Source organism: Bombus pyrosoma, linkage group LG14 (genome assembly GCF_014825855.1).
Source record: "Bombus pyrosoma isolate SC7728 linkage group LG14, ASM1482585v1, whole genome shotgun sequence".
In the NCBI taxonomy this organism is placed as follows: Eukaryota; Metazoa; Arthropoda; class Insecta; order Hymenoptera; family Apidae; genus Bombus; species Bombus pyrosoma.
Window position 1 is genome coordinate 10397202 of NC_057783.1, and position 12561 is coordinate 10409762.

A 12561-nucleotide genomic window follows, 5' to 3' on the forward strand; every position below is an offset into this window, starting at 1 on the left:
TCATTTCAATTTGCAAGTGAAACGGTACGTGGACAGAAATGAGCCTGTTCTTCGATCCGAAACTATAATTTTTGATAAAAGCAAAGGAAAGTGTTGTACTTAGCTTGAGGCAATAATCGCAACGGAAATCGATTCCTATGCCGGATATATGACGGCGCGAAGTTAGAAAAATACTAAATAACTATCTTCGTTCTACGTGATAAAATCGCATTTAATTTTATAGAGAACGAAGCGGATTTCCTGGTGAAACAACCTCGTACGTTCTAACCAATGAAATACGTTCGGTCACAGGCGATTGGACATTCGTTTTCCTACGTTGCTATTGCTTAACTGTGTGCAAATGAGAATCTAGGAGCAGAATAAAAAAAAACAAGAGAGAAAACATGATTCCGTACTTTAATTTACGCCAAAAAAGAGATCGATTTAAAGGATCGACGTAAATTTGAAGCACGAATTTATCTCGAACGAATAAAGCTTCAAAAATCAAATAGAAATTGTTTTCTCTAAACGAGAAAAGCTTCAATCATTGGATCGTTCAAATTTTTTTATGTTTGAATACGGGAAGGTAACATAAAAACCTATGAAATAGCGAAGAACTGCTAACATGCTAATAGGAACGTGTATTTGGGCAACAAAAGATTTTTCCAATTTTTCCCCTCACGAAAGCAGAGAAACTTATATGAGAACTTTCTGTAAAACAACCTGCGTAGAAGTTTTAAAATGCTAATAAGGATGTATATTTGGACAATAAAGAAAAGAAGAACCGGAAGAAAAGGGCACGTCAACTTTGAGTATTCCCAACATGGCTGAAACTCTGGTTGGTCGTTGATGATTTTTACTGTGGCATCAAAATTATTCGGGGATGGTTCCTGACGAAATTGTTCCCGCAGGAAATAATCCTGGTTTTAAAGGGACTGGGATCAAAGCGAAGTTAGAGAACTCGGGTATGCTGGTGCATACGGCTGAAGAGTTTCCCTTTTTCCCGGTAGTTGCTGCCCTCTTGGGGGTTCAGATTCAAATTACGGACTCATGTTTCCGGGAATAGCGCTCCTGTCGACCGCACCGGGTTATTTAACTCTGCATTCGGCCGTTTTGTTCGCTCCGGTAAAACTCAATATCACCGGTGGTAGAGTCACGATCAGATACGAGTCTGTTGGGAGGACGTTAACTTTGTCACAGTAACTCGGAACTGTTTATCTTTCGGCAACAATGCAGGAACGCCACGGCACATTTAAGGAGAAGAGACCAGGTTTCATCGAGGCAACTACCACGTTGTCAAGAAATCGACAATGCTCTCCGCTAGACGATAATACTTCGAACAACCATTGATTCAATCGATCGGAAACATCCTGTATGTAAATACCGTAGCAATTACCGTATGGATTTGCACAGAATTTTCACATGATAGATAATTTATCGTGTTATTAGATAAACGGGAATGATCCTGAATTTGAATAAAATATACCGCGCTCATAATATTTAGGAGCAGTTGATTGTAGAAAATTAAATCTGGCTAACCAGAGAAGAAGAATTTTATATAAATATTAGAAATTGCGTCACGGAAATAGAATATACAAATTAGATTTATATATTCTGCAATATATTTCGTTAAAAATATTTTTATCGTGAAATTACAATTTTATAATTTCCTTGTTTCAAAGCGCGAAAATATTGAAACCGCGTATTGCAAAAAAATATCGAACTAGTGTAACTCAATTTTGATATTTGCGTTCGATTTAAATTCCTTCTAAGAGGAACGGATGTAATTTTTCCTCCGAAAACATCAAAAAATTGCATAACTCATGAATATTGACACACATACAGATTTTATCGGACATTAAGTCGACATTCTAGATAAACGCGATATCGTTCAGGGTGTTCATATTGAATATGACTAAATCGTCTACCATTAACCTGGTTTCCGTACTATAGACCTGTTTATCCATTAGCCGTCGTAAGCAGCGGCAAAATGTTTCGTGGATAACTGCTCGTGAAAAGAAAATAACTTGCACTTTTCGCGATGTTATGTTACCTATTCTATGTTACACCGGTGCAGGTATTTTAAGCGAAAACTACTTCGGTGGTACAAACTTTATCATGGAAAAATTTTAGCGGAATATGTGAAACATCAATCGATACCAACTTTATCTTCTTTTCTTAAAACGGGTTAGATGAACTCGTAAGATGGGAATTTCGATTAGTCCTAAATGATCGTTAAAATTTTAAAAAGGTCTCCTTACGAATCTTCTTAAAACGGTGCTGCACCTACTTCGCTTTATATTGCTCCAGATTATTTTTATACCATTTTTATGCGTGACTTTGACGTTGTAACGTTTGCGATGGGAATTCCGCACGAAAAATGTCGCAGAAAATTTTGCAAAAGGAAGATACTGTGCATTTTATTGTCTTTGATGGTGCAGGACTAACTTTTTTAAAAGAACAGAATCGTTTATGCGAAAATGATTTTTTATGAATTTTTGCGAAAGTAAATAGCGAAATTGCATACAACGTGAATGCTTACGAACATTGTGGAAGTTCTGAAAAGAAATTTCACTTTTAAATTCGTTCCTCCTTAGAAACACAAGGAAACTTGTAAGTCTATTGACGTGTAAGGGAACAGATATTTAGTTCATTGCAGGGATTAGAATTTTGTATTTGCACGATCTCAATTACCGTAAAATTACATCACACTCTCGTTCAATATTTTACCTTGTCGAAATATTGCAATAAAGTTTCGTAGACTAAGATAAAAAGAAAATTTTACCGCGGAGGAATGGTACCGAGTATCTACTTTGTATCAGTTTTAAATAGAGTCGGTCGAAACGAAAGCGGACAATTCCCAAACTTTATTAACGATATCGAAAATAATTGAATTGCTTATTTTTTAAAATTTCTCAATATCAAACTTAAAACAAACCAACTACTTACGCAACAGAATTTTAATTATAATGCGATAAGGAACATTTAATATTACGAGAAAATAATCTACGATAAGCACTGAGAATTGAAAATATAAAAGTTCGTATTGTAAATAATTGTAACGAATTCCATAATTCTATAATTCATAAAAATTTTTGCTTATAACCTCAAATTGCAACGGAAAAATTAGACGAGTCAGAAAACATTGAAAAATAATTTCGCAAAAGGTAACAGAGGACTGGAAGCTGTCGGACAAAAACAAAATGGGGAGTCGGACAGGGAAAAAAAGCGATAAAACAGATGATATAGAAGACTAATTGCATTACCACTTCCATTTTTCTGCCCCTTAAAAAGTTTCCCATTCGTTTGTCGTTGGAATTTCGCGGCAATAAATTATTTCTTTTTCGAATTTCCTTTCTCCTCTGTTGATTAATGCATCGTCGAACATCAACGGACACAAATTCCTCGAAACTTTCCATTTCTCCTCTACGTATTCGTCAATCGAGTTTTTATCAATTATTCGTCACTGTCACGGCAGAAAGAAACGTCAAATAATTTATTACGTTGGTATTTCGCGATCACTGTAACACATGACGTAAACTAAATTCTACTCAAGCTGCCACTTTATACAAAAATTACGAGTACATTGAAGCAATCCTTCAGGAACGAGAAAATTACGAGGATCTTCACGCTCGAGTATGTACATTCCAACGACGTTGCACCTTTTTACTGCTTACCAAAAATGTAATTTTTCGCCAACTATAAACTCAAAGAATACCTTTCACGAAATGTTAAATAATTTTTATTGGACATCGTGCTATGCATTGAAATTCAGAGAAATATTATGTATATAAAGTGCTATGAATATTCATGTGAGTTTGGAAAAAATATAAAAACAAAAATAACATAAATGTTGCCGAAAGTACACATTTTTCCAATTAATATCGCAATAATTATAAAGTTATCAATAATAATTATAAAATATATGATACAGTTTTAACCAATTTTCTTGTGACGAAACTAGATTATTAATGATTTGAAATTCTCATGTTCCACGTGAAATATTTGTGGTTGAACGAAATGACGCTGATAATCCGTCAAGAGGTTCGAAAATGAACTTTCGACATTTTGTTCTTCTTGCAACGATTAAACCACCACAATCTATCACGCATTCTTTCCTGTTAAACTTGAAGTAGTTCCGGGATAGTTTGGTCCCGGAATGTTGTCTCTAATTACATCACCATCAGTCTGAATTAAAGTTAGACGATTTATAGACCTTATCCGGCAATTTAAGTCATTTTTCCGAATGGAAGGTCAGAATATGAGAATTTTCATACGCAGAACAATAAAATGAGAAACTAACTGTATCCAATCGTAATATCACCATATTTATCAAATAAAAACAAAAACTTTTCCTATTTATTATTATTATTTATTTTATTATTTATATATTTATATATTTGATTATTTCTTCTGAATTCTTCGAAAAAGACATTAACCTAACAACAGGCTTGGAGATAGAACGAGAATGAATTAAATTTACTGATTACGTTTTAATAAATATGAATAAATAATAATAATAATAAATAAATCTTACAGGGTCAGTGAATCCTAGTAATTCTCGACCAGCTTGTATTTTTGCACGACCTACATCGACCACAGTCGATAAAACCTTTTTATGGGTTCTTAAAATTGTAAGATCCTCATCTTGCTGGTAGCTCCAACGAGCTCACGAAGAGAAGTCACGATGCAATTACAAACCATTCTACATCTGTAAATCTACGGATGTAGATAATTACGTTTCCTCTTTCATCTATGCAGCTTATACCAACTTCATTATACTCCGTCTACCGAATACGGAACTCTACAACAAAGTCGCTAATATATGTTTTCAGTCTACTATAAATCACCCGGACAAGTTCTGAAACTACTAATCAGTGTAGCGCGGAAATAAATTAACGACTGACAATATAAAATAAAAGATTGCAGAACAATTTTTGTAATAAACCTCGCACTCTTATTTTGGCACAAGGCACATACGATGGATAATGGAAGAAGTGGGAATGGCAAATCAAACTGTTCGTCGATTATGTATATCTTTACATTTCCATAATACCCGGTGAATCGCTGCCACAGATAACCGAGAATTGCTGTGTTGCTTGAATTTCTAGGAAATGATAGTATGTACGATTCAATCACGATTTGCGTCGGATTTGATTTATGGAATTTCAATTTCGCCCCTTGTCCCCTTTTTCATTTGTTCCTCGACGGTTATAATTACCTTTTAATCCCTCGGCGATCTCTTATTTGACGTTTCATTTACACAAATGTATAACCTTTAACAAATGATTAACCTTTTCTTCGGTAAACGAATAAAAAAGTTTCGTCAAGCCTTCGATTGAACTGTGCAAATAAAATGGCAATACTCTAGATGAAAATCTATCAATTGATACGCTTGATTGGCACGCCTATAGAGAGAGTTGTCCCAAATGTATGTTTCAATTTATCGAAAATCGTGCACACTTTGCAAACAAAATTTAACGCAACAGAAATGTATCTCGTTTACGAGATTATCACGCTACATAAAATTGAAGCTACATAACGAAAAGAATTATCGTTTTCGCAATAGAAATATTTACTGAAGAATACCGAGTACCGAAGTGTGTACATATTAGGTTGTAGTTGAAAAGTGTCCTTCTTTCGTAAACGTGTTTTTTACAACAGTGCACCCTCTTACAAACGAGAAACCAAGTTTGTGAAATGTCGCGGTGTTTACCTCAACAGAACAAAATGGATCGTACGTAATTCGACAAAATAACATAAAACAAAAAACGTTGTGCGTCTATTATTTTCTCATAAAACGGAAGAAACTTTTCGGACAACCTAATAGTTGTACGTAGCCTTTACAACGCGAAAATTGCTAGGAAATTTCGAAGCTGGCGCAATTAACGACAGTTGCGTGCCATTTCTATTCATATACAGGCAGACCTAGCCGCGAATATTAGCATGTATGTGTTCAGATATGCGTGCGCTATAGCACCGATGTGTTATTACAATCGGCTGGTTTGACGTATGGTTTCATACGAGGGATATCTTAGCTCGGGATCTGGACCAAGGCACTGTTCCAGCGGCAGTAATTAGTAGGCAGGTAGTATATTCATGCATGCACACAAGGAGAGAGAGAGAGAGTGTATGTGTGTGTGCGAGAGTGAGAGAAGGGGGAGCGGAGAGAGAACTTTGTTCAGACTATATCTGACTAGAAAGTGCATCCACATGATACCCTATATTTGCATAACTTCGTGAGACTTAAGGCACGAAGAGACACGATGAAAATTCAAGGGATATTCGTCTAAACTTAGCGAAACGTTTCTCATAGCACAGTAGACGAAAGTAAGCGAGTTTTAATATGGGCAATATTACCATCAAAAATACAAGTTTCATTTGAAGAACCGTCATAAAAAATTCCAACACAATCGTAATATTACGTACAATTCGGTTACTAATGAGTTTTTAAATAGGATCGCAGCTTGAGTCTAAAGCGGTCAACCAGCACTCCGATGAAATATTAAACGTTGCTGCAGAAGCTTCAACAAACCCAAGCTCAAGCGTGAGAAAAATTAATAACCGAGATACTTGATCGTTGTAGAATTGTTTCGCAAAACGGATAATGGCAATCTTGTAAGAAACTACGAACAGAAGAGAGATCCGTAAATATATAGATTCACCTGCTCCTAATGAACGTACGACAGCGTAAGCCAAACTCGACGGTAGTTTAGTTCAATACGGTTCTCCATGTTTACGTTCGTCGTGGGTGGTTTCAGGCTTATCCAACCAGAGGACCCGGACAAATGTACTGTCCCCACTGATAGTAATTAGTAGACAGGTGCTATACTCCTGGAAATACGCGCATCAACTTGCGCTACAAATACTATTATACACACACATCTATATGGATGATCTGCTGTGAATTACGATCGCGTGAAAAGCAGCAAACGTGTGTTCATCGATCGATGGCCAGTGGTCTGTATTAGCGAAGCACGACAACCATAATTCCGATATGATCCAATTAAGGCTGATCTCGTTTCCATTTAATTGTTCCTCTTCGCAAAGTTATCTGTTCCTGAACGATGGGTATCCCTATAGTTTATAATTAAGAAGTTCAGAACGAAAACAATCTTCACCAACTTTTTCAATTCCTTAGGTAGTAACGAATTGTAGAATACAAAAGCGTGATTTACAATACAGTGGAACCGGTACTGTAAAGAGCGATTCGTGTTCTTACTTATCGTTGAATGAAAATTAACGTTTAAATTAACATTTAAATTAAAATTATTTTTGTGTTTCATTGTGTATCATTTCTAAAAATGATTAAATAATTACGCGATTCAGAAAATAGATCAAACTAATAAGCTTATTAAGGATGCATTTCACGGACACGGACGTAACAAAAAGATAGAACAGCAACAAAGGACATCCCGTGTCTCTTAAAAGCTTTCTGTCCCTTTCGAAACGTTTGACGATTAATTAACCGCGATCCAATTAACATGCAATATGGAGTAGGTTTCTACTAGAATAGCACTTAATCATCCTTTATCGTCATATCGTTACGCTGTTTGCTTCCTGTCACCATCCTCAAACAAGTTTCCGTGTAAAACCTTTGATGCCTTGATGCACGGAATTTCGGATATCATTTTATTACTATATACAAATGACAGTATCCCTATTTAACTTCTGTCACTACTAAACGAAAGATGAATTAGTTTAAAATGAACTTTAATTAGGTGATTTTATCTACGCAAATTTATAGTACAAAATATACGATATAACTGTGGCAATTTCGTGTCGATTGTAAAATACCATTTTGACGATGTAATGTTTTCTATCGTTTTACAAAATAATCGCCTGGAACTTTTATAATTGAACGTGTTTCGGATAAGGAATGACCTACAGTGACTCGTGAAACGTCCAAGCAAGTTTATTTCCATTAAGTGATTTAACGAGTTTAATGAGTTCCAGAACAGAAGACGAAGTGTCTAACGAACGTCGAACACCGCAGTCGTTCCGCAGGATAACCAAAGTTATCGTTTCCTCGTTTTCTTTATGTATTTAAGAAATATCATCCAACTCTATGTACAATAACTTTCGGACAAGATTTCACGGTTTTCTATACGAAAATATCACAATTTGAAACGGTCCCTTGACGAAAAACGTCAAACAAGTAAACGATGTGATTGGCAAAATTGTCATGAACGCGTTTATTTCGATTGGAAATCTTTGCTTCTTGTATTTGCATCATTTATCAATTCAACTCCACGTTTTCTAACTTAATTTTTTAATTATCTTCTAAAATGCATAATTTCCTGAGACTGAAATAATATTATTTATAAAATATTTCCCACATAGATCGAATATTTTACGATTTTTCTGCTTATCGTTTCGAAACGAAATTTCCCCGTAATTCGTTTGCCTTCAGTGCCGGAACATCACTTGCCCGCTGGAAAACTTTTTTACTCGGATGAGAATTCCTAGCGAGAGTACTAGAAAATGGAAGTACTCTAACTAAAATTTCGACCGGTAAAAAGTCAACAGTACGCTTCATATACCATTGCCGCGAATTAAATAGATTAGTGGCATTTCAAATTAACGTTTCGTCAAAAACGCGATCGCAAACTCGAAATGAGAAGTTTCTTTCGACTCGGACGTTTTTACAACATTTTAATTTCCATTAGGAGGTTGCCAACGCGACGGCCGGAACAAGGGGAAAAGCTTCCGATTAGCTCGATCGCGTCGACGGAAGTTTAAATCTATTTACGATGCGCTTGATTGACCGGTTACGAGAGAGCAATCCCCGATAAGCGAATATCTCTGGTTAACGATGTAACGACAAGGTCAAACACATCCTGGACGTACCAGGAATTGCCGCTGCATAACCGAGAAATCGTGTCTTTGGGCACTTAACAGTTAGTCCCGTTGAATATTCGCCACGGTCGGGACCTTCGAAACTTCTCCCTCCCCTCTAAAAGCATAAATTTCAAGTGGGTCATGGAAACCGACCTGGTCGAATAATCGCCTGGAAAATGAGGGAAGCAATGAAAGTGTTCCTCCTTGGGAGCAGTACGAGTAGAAAGTTCGTTAATTACGTTCGATTGCTTTTGGATTCGGTAATTATATTCTTTCTCTTTTTTTCTACTTTTCCTCTTCCTTTTCTTTTAATTTCTCCGAACGGCGGAAAATTCAAATCGCTTCCATGATTGGAAGTGTGTGAGTAATTCTTAATGCGCTTTTAATGCGACTTTGTGCTGATCGTTTTTTCATAAGCGTGATTAAGGGTGCTACGTCCGTTTGTAGCAACATCCGCGGGAAAGCGAAACGAATATCGTAAAAGCGTAATTTCCTTCTAAACGCGAATGATTACCGTGATTGAGTTTTATAAATTATAACTTTCTATTTTAACACAAACAAACCAAAAATTTCAATTCCTCTGTTATCTATTAAAGAGTCTCTAACTAAATGAAAAAAGGAATTCAAATTGGACAGAACATTCTTTTTACGTTCTACTTTTTTTCTTCTTTAAAAAAATCCAAGAATCGTTCCGCGATAAATAGTCAGCGCGGGGAAAAGGCAATTGCATGGAAAGGAAGTTTTAAAGCAGTTCGCAACTTTTCCGGTAACACTCGATGATATAGCCAGTAAATTGAACCGATTAAAAATTTAGTTATTCCGATAAAACTTTCCGACGTAATGATTTTCGAGATTTAGAAAATTAAAATCACATTATAAGCGAAGTAGCGCCATCAGCTGTGCATCAAATACTCTCCACCTGCTCTACGTTAATTCCTTTTAATTTTTTAGTGAGCACCAGATGGCACAGCAGGTACCACCTCCTTTTTCGTCTATCTCTTACATGAATTATCGATTGATCGTAGATGTTCGTATTCTACACTTTTCTTATAGAATATTCAACGATATACCGACAAATCGAGATTTCATATTCAGTTCTATCACAAGAAAAATAGAACTGTAGACATTTGTAATTAATTCATGGATCAATTATTCGAATCTCACGATTTATGTCATAATGCACATACAGAGATTCTCTCAGCAACGTAGAAATAAAATATCGAGCCCCGGAGTTCCATAATTGAATGGAAGATTATCATCAGGGCTGAAATCTTTCTATTCGCCGATATTAATTATCCATTTAATCATTCTATGTCATCGAATTCGCCATTTTTGTAATTATTCATCAACTAGTTAGAGTAGTTGGCGTTTATTTATTTACGCCGCTTTATTTCTATGCTCGGACAAATGTAGAATAGAAAATTAAATACGACAAAAACTTTCGAGACAGACAGTCTACAGTTATTTACAGTGCCCTTAAAATAAAGTGGATGGCTGGAGGGTACAAAAAGTCATTAAGGTTTCACCGGAATCTCGGCGCAAGTTCACCGAGCCCTGTGTATTTATAGATGTGTAGTCGTGCATCTATCTCACCACAGATTTGATACGGAACGATCTAGTTTCGTGTGAAAGAATGTTTGTGTGTAGCCACCTATTCGGTCTACAATAGACGACAAATCTGGTTTCAGCAGAATGCCTTCCTATCGCTTTTCGGAACTTCGTTAGATCGTTCAATCGTCAGGGACGTACGTAACGCCACTGCAATGGTAATTTTAAGAAAAATTTTGAGAAACTATTTCAGACAAGGCGTTTCGTATCCTGCGAGAAAATGAAATTTTGTTGTATCTCTCGTTTAAGAAAATAGGAGTCTATATGAACTTTATTTAAATATATACAAATGGAGTAAATTACGGAACATTTAATCTATGACTACTGACTACTGAATCTGCACTGCTCTATTTGCATCTAGTAGCAAACGTGCAATGCTATAGAGATTCTCACGAAAAGAATTTTGTATCGAGTAATTTTTTTTCTTTATACATCATTTAAATTCCACTTTCTGTACACTTCCACAACCCATTGTCTTTTACCTGCTTACTACGAAGCTCGACGAAACCGTCGACAAAGTAATTTTATCCTTCAAAAAAAGGAAAAAAAAGGGAAAAGAAAAGGGAATACGGAGAAAACAAGGAAACAAGTCAACAGCACTCTCTTGTGGGATTTTTTAAATTAAGAAATTCAAAGTCCAATTGCAAAAAAGTAGACGCACGAGAATTGCAACTGAAACAAAACCTGGAACGATCCGTGCGGAGAAAAACGTCCACTCTGGGAATACAATCGTGATAATGTTGGGAAATAATATTTCCACGCTGAGGGAATCTTTTTTCAACGACATGTCGTGTGTCCGTCTAAACTCGCTCGGGGAATCTTTTCGAGAAAGCTTCGTAGTCTCTCCTTTTATGAAGACATCATCTCCCGTGCGTGTTCAAGCTGCGAATTCTTGACTATGTCATTAACACCACGTCACGAACGCGCAATTCTTCGGCTTTCGGCCACACTCCTGATACATGTAGTTAACAAGCCTTGAAAGCACGCTTTCGTGAATCGGGAAGTTGCTTTCGCACGCAACTAAGTGTGCAAAGGATAGGAAGAAATCCTATTCAGCGCCGGATTTTAATTCCCTTCGGGGCTAATTTACCGTGCATCTTTAATTCTGTTTACGCCACTCTTAAAAATTTCCCGCTTCGTTCGAACCGTTTTATAATTTCGTCCTCGTTATTTATTTACCGTACCATTCGTGGTTATTCATTTGCTTTAATTTCGGGGCAAATCAAAGAAACGTTGGTTACTTGAAAGAAAGAAATGGAAAAGACGTCAAGAGCAGAGTAACGAAAGATATCTTTAAATATGTAAAGTACGTTTGAACAGAAAGAAAAAACGAGAGGACCTAATATAAAATTCATTATCTCCAGGACCAAGATATCATTTTTTATTTGTTCCGCATCTATTAATATTCTTGTTATCGTTTCTACTTAATATACATATATAATCCCTGGATATTTGGAAACTCCAAAATCCACAGTAGTCATAAATTACGAAGTCAAAGGAATGTAAGCTTCGCATACATCATTCTGCGCGGTACTTTACCAAGCTACTTCATATCTCCGAAGTATATTCGTAAACTCCAGCAAATCTTATTCGCTGCCCGAGTTCAATTTCAAACTTTTCGCACGATCAACAGATCAATCAAGCATAAGCATCGCGCCTAGCAACGATGGTGACCGTTTAATTACCAGCCAGTTGGTCTTACGATATCGAATCCACAACACGAGTCCCTGGAGGTGGTTTCTAACTCTAATGGAAGTAGAGCGACTTTAAATTGGCGCGGCTGACGTGTTTTAATCCGGCCTATTAATTCGCTGCTGGAAAGACGTCGCGTCGTGGCGTATTCCATACGGTTGTGACCGATGAATAAATCGTTGTTAGCGGCGTGCGAATATCATTCTGGCCGACTCTGTGTAATCCACGCGGGATTCCGAGCGATGTCCTTGAAACGAACGGAAAGCTAGGCCGGTGTATTGCTGAAACAGCGGGGTATGCAAATGAGAAAAGGAGAGGGATGATCTGTCGCTCTGCGATATCCATCCATCCCTTTCTTTTCCTTTCTTCGTCTCTTTTTCCTTCCAACTCTAATTTCAAATGAAACTCTGCTGATTCGCGCGAAAAAAGAAGAGCCAACTA

The 12561-nt window shown here is 36.6% G+C and overlaps 1 protein-coding gene across 3 annotated transcripts in view; it reads left to right on the plus strand.

Annotated features, from left to right (window-relative positions):
* LOC122575198 (neuronal acetylcholine receptor subunit alpha-7-like) overlaps positions 1-12561 on the plus strand; it is a 162938-nt gene that overhangs the window by 67939 nt on the left and 82438 nt on the right. The gene's annotated exons all lie outside the window — the stretch shown is intronic.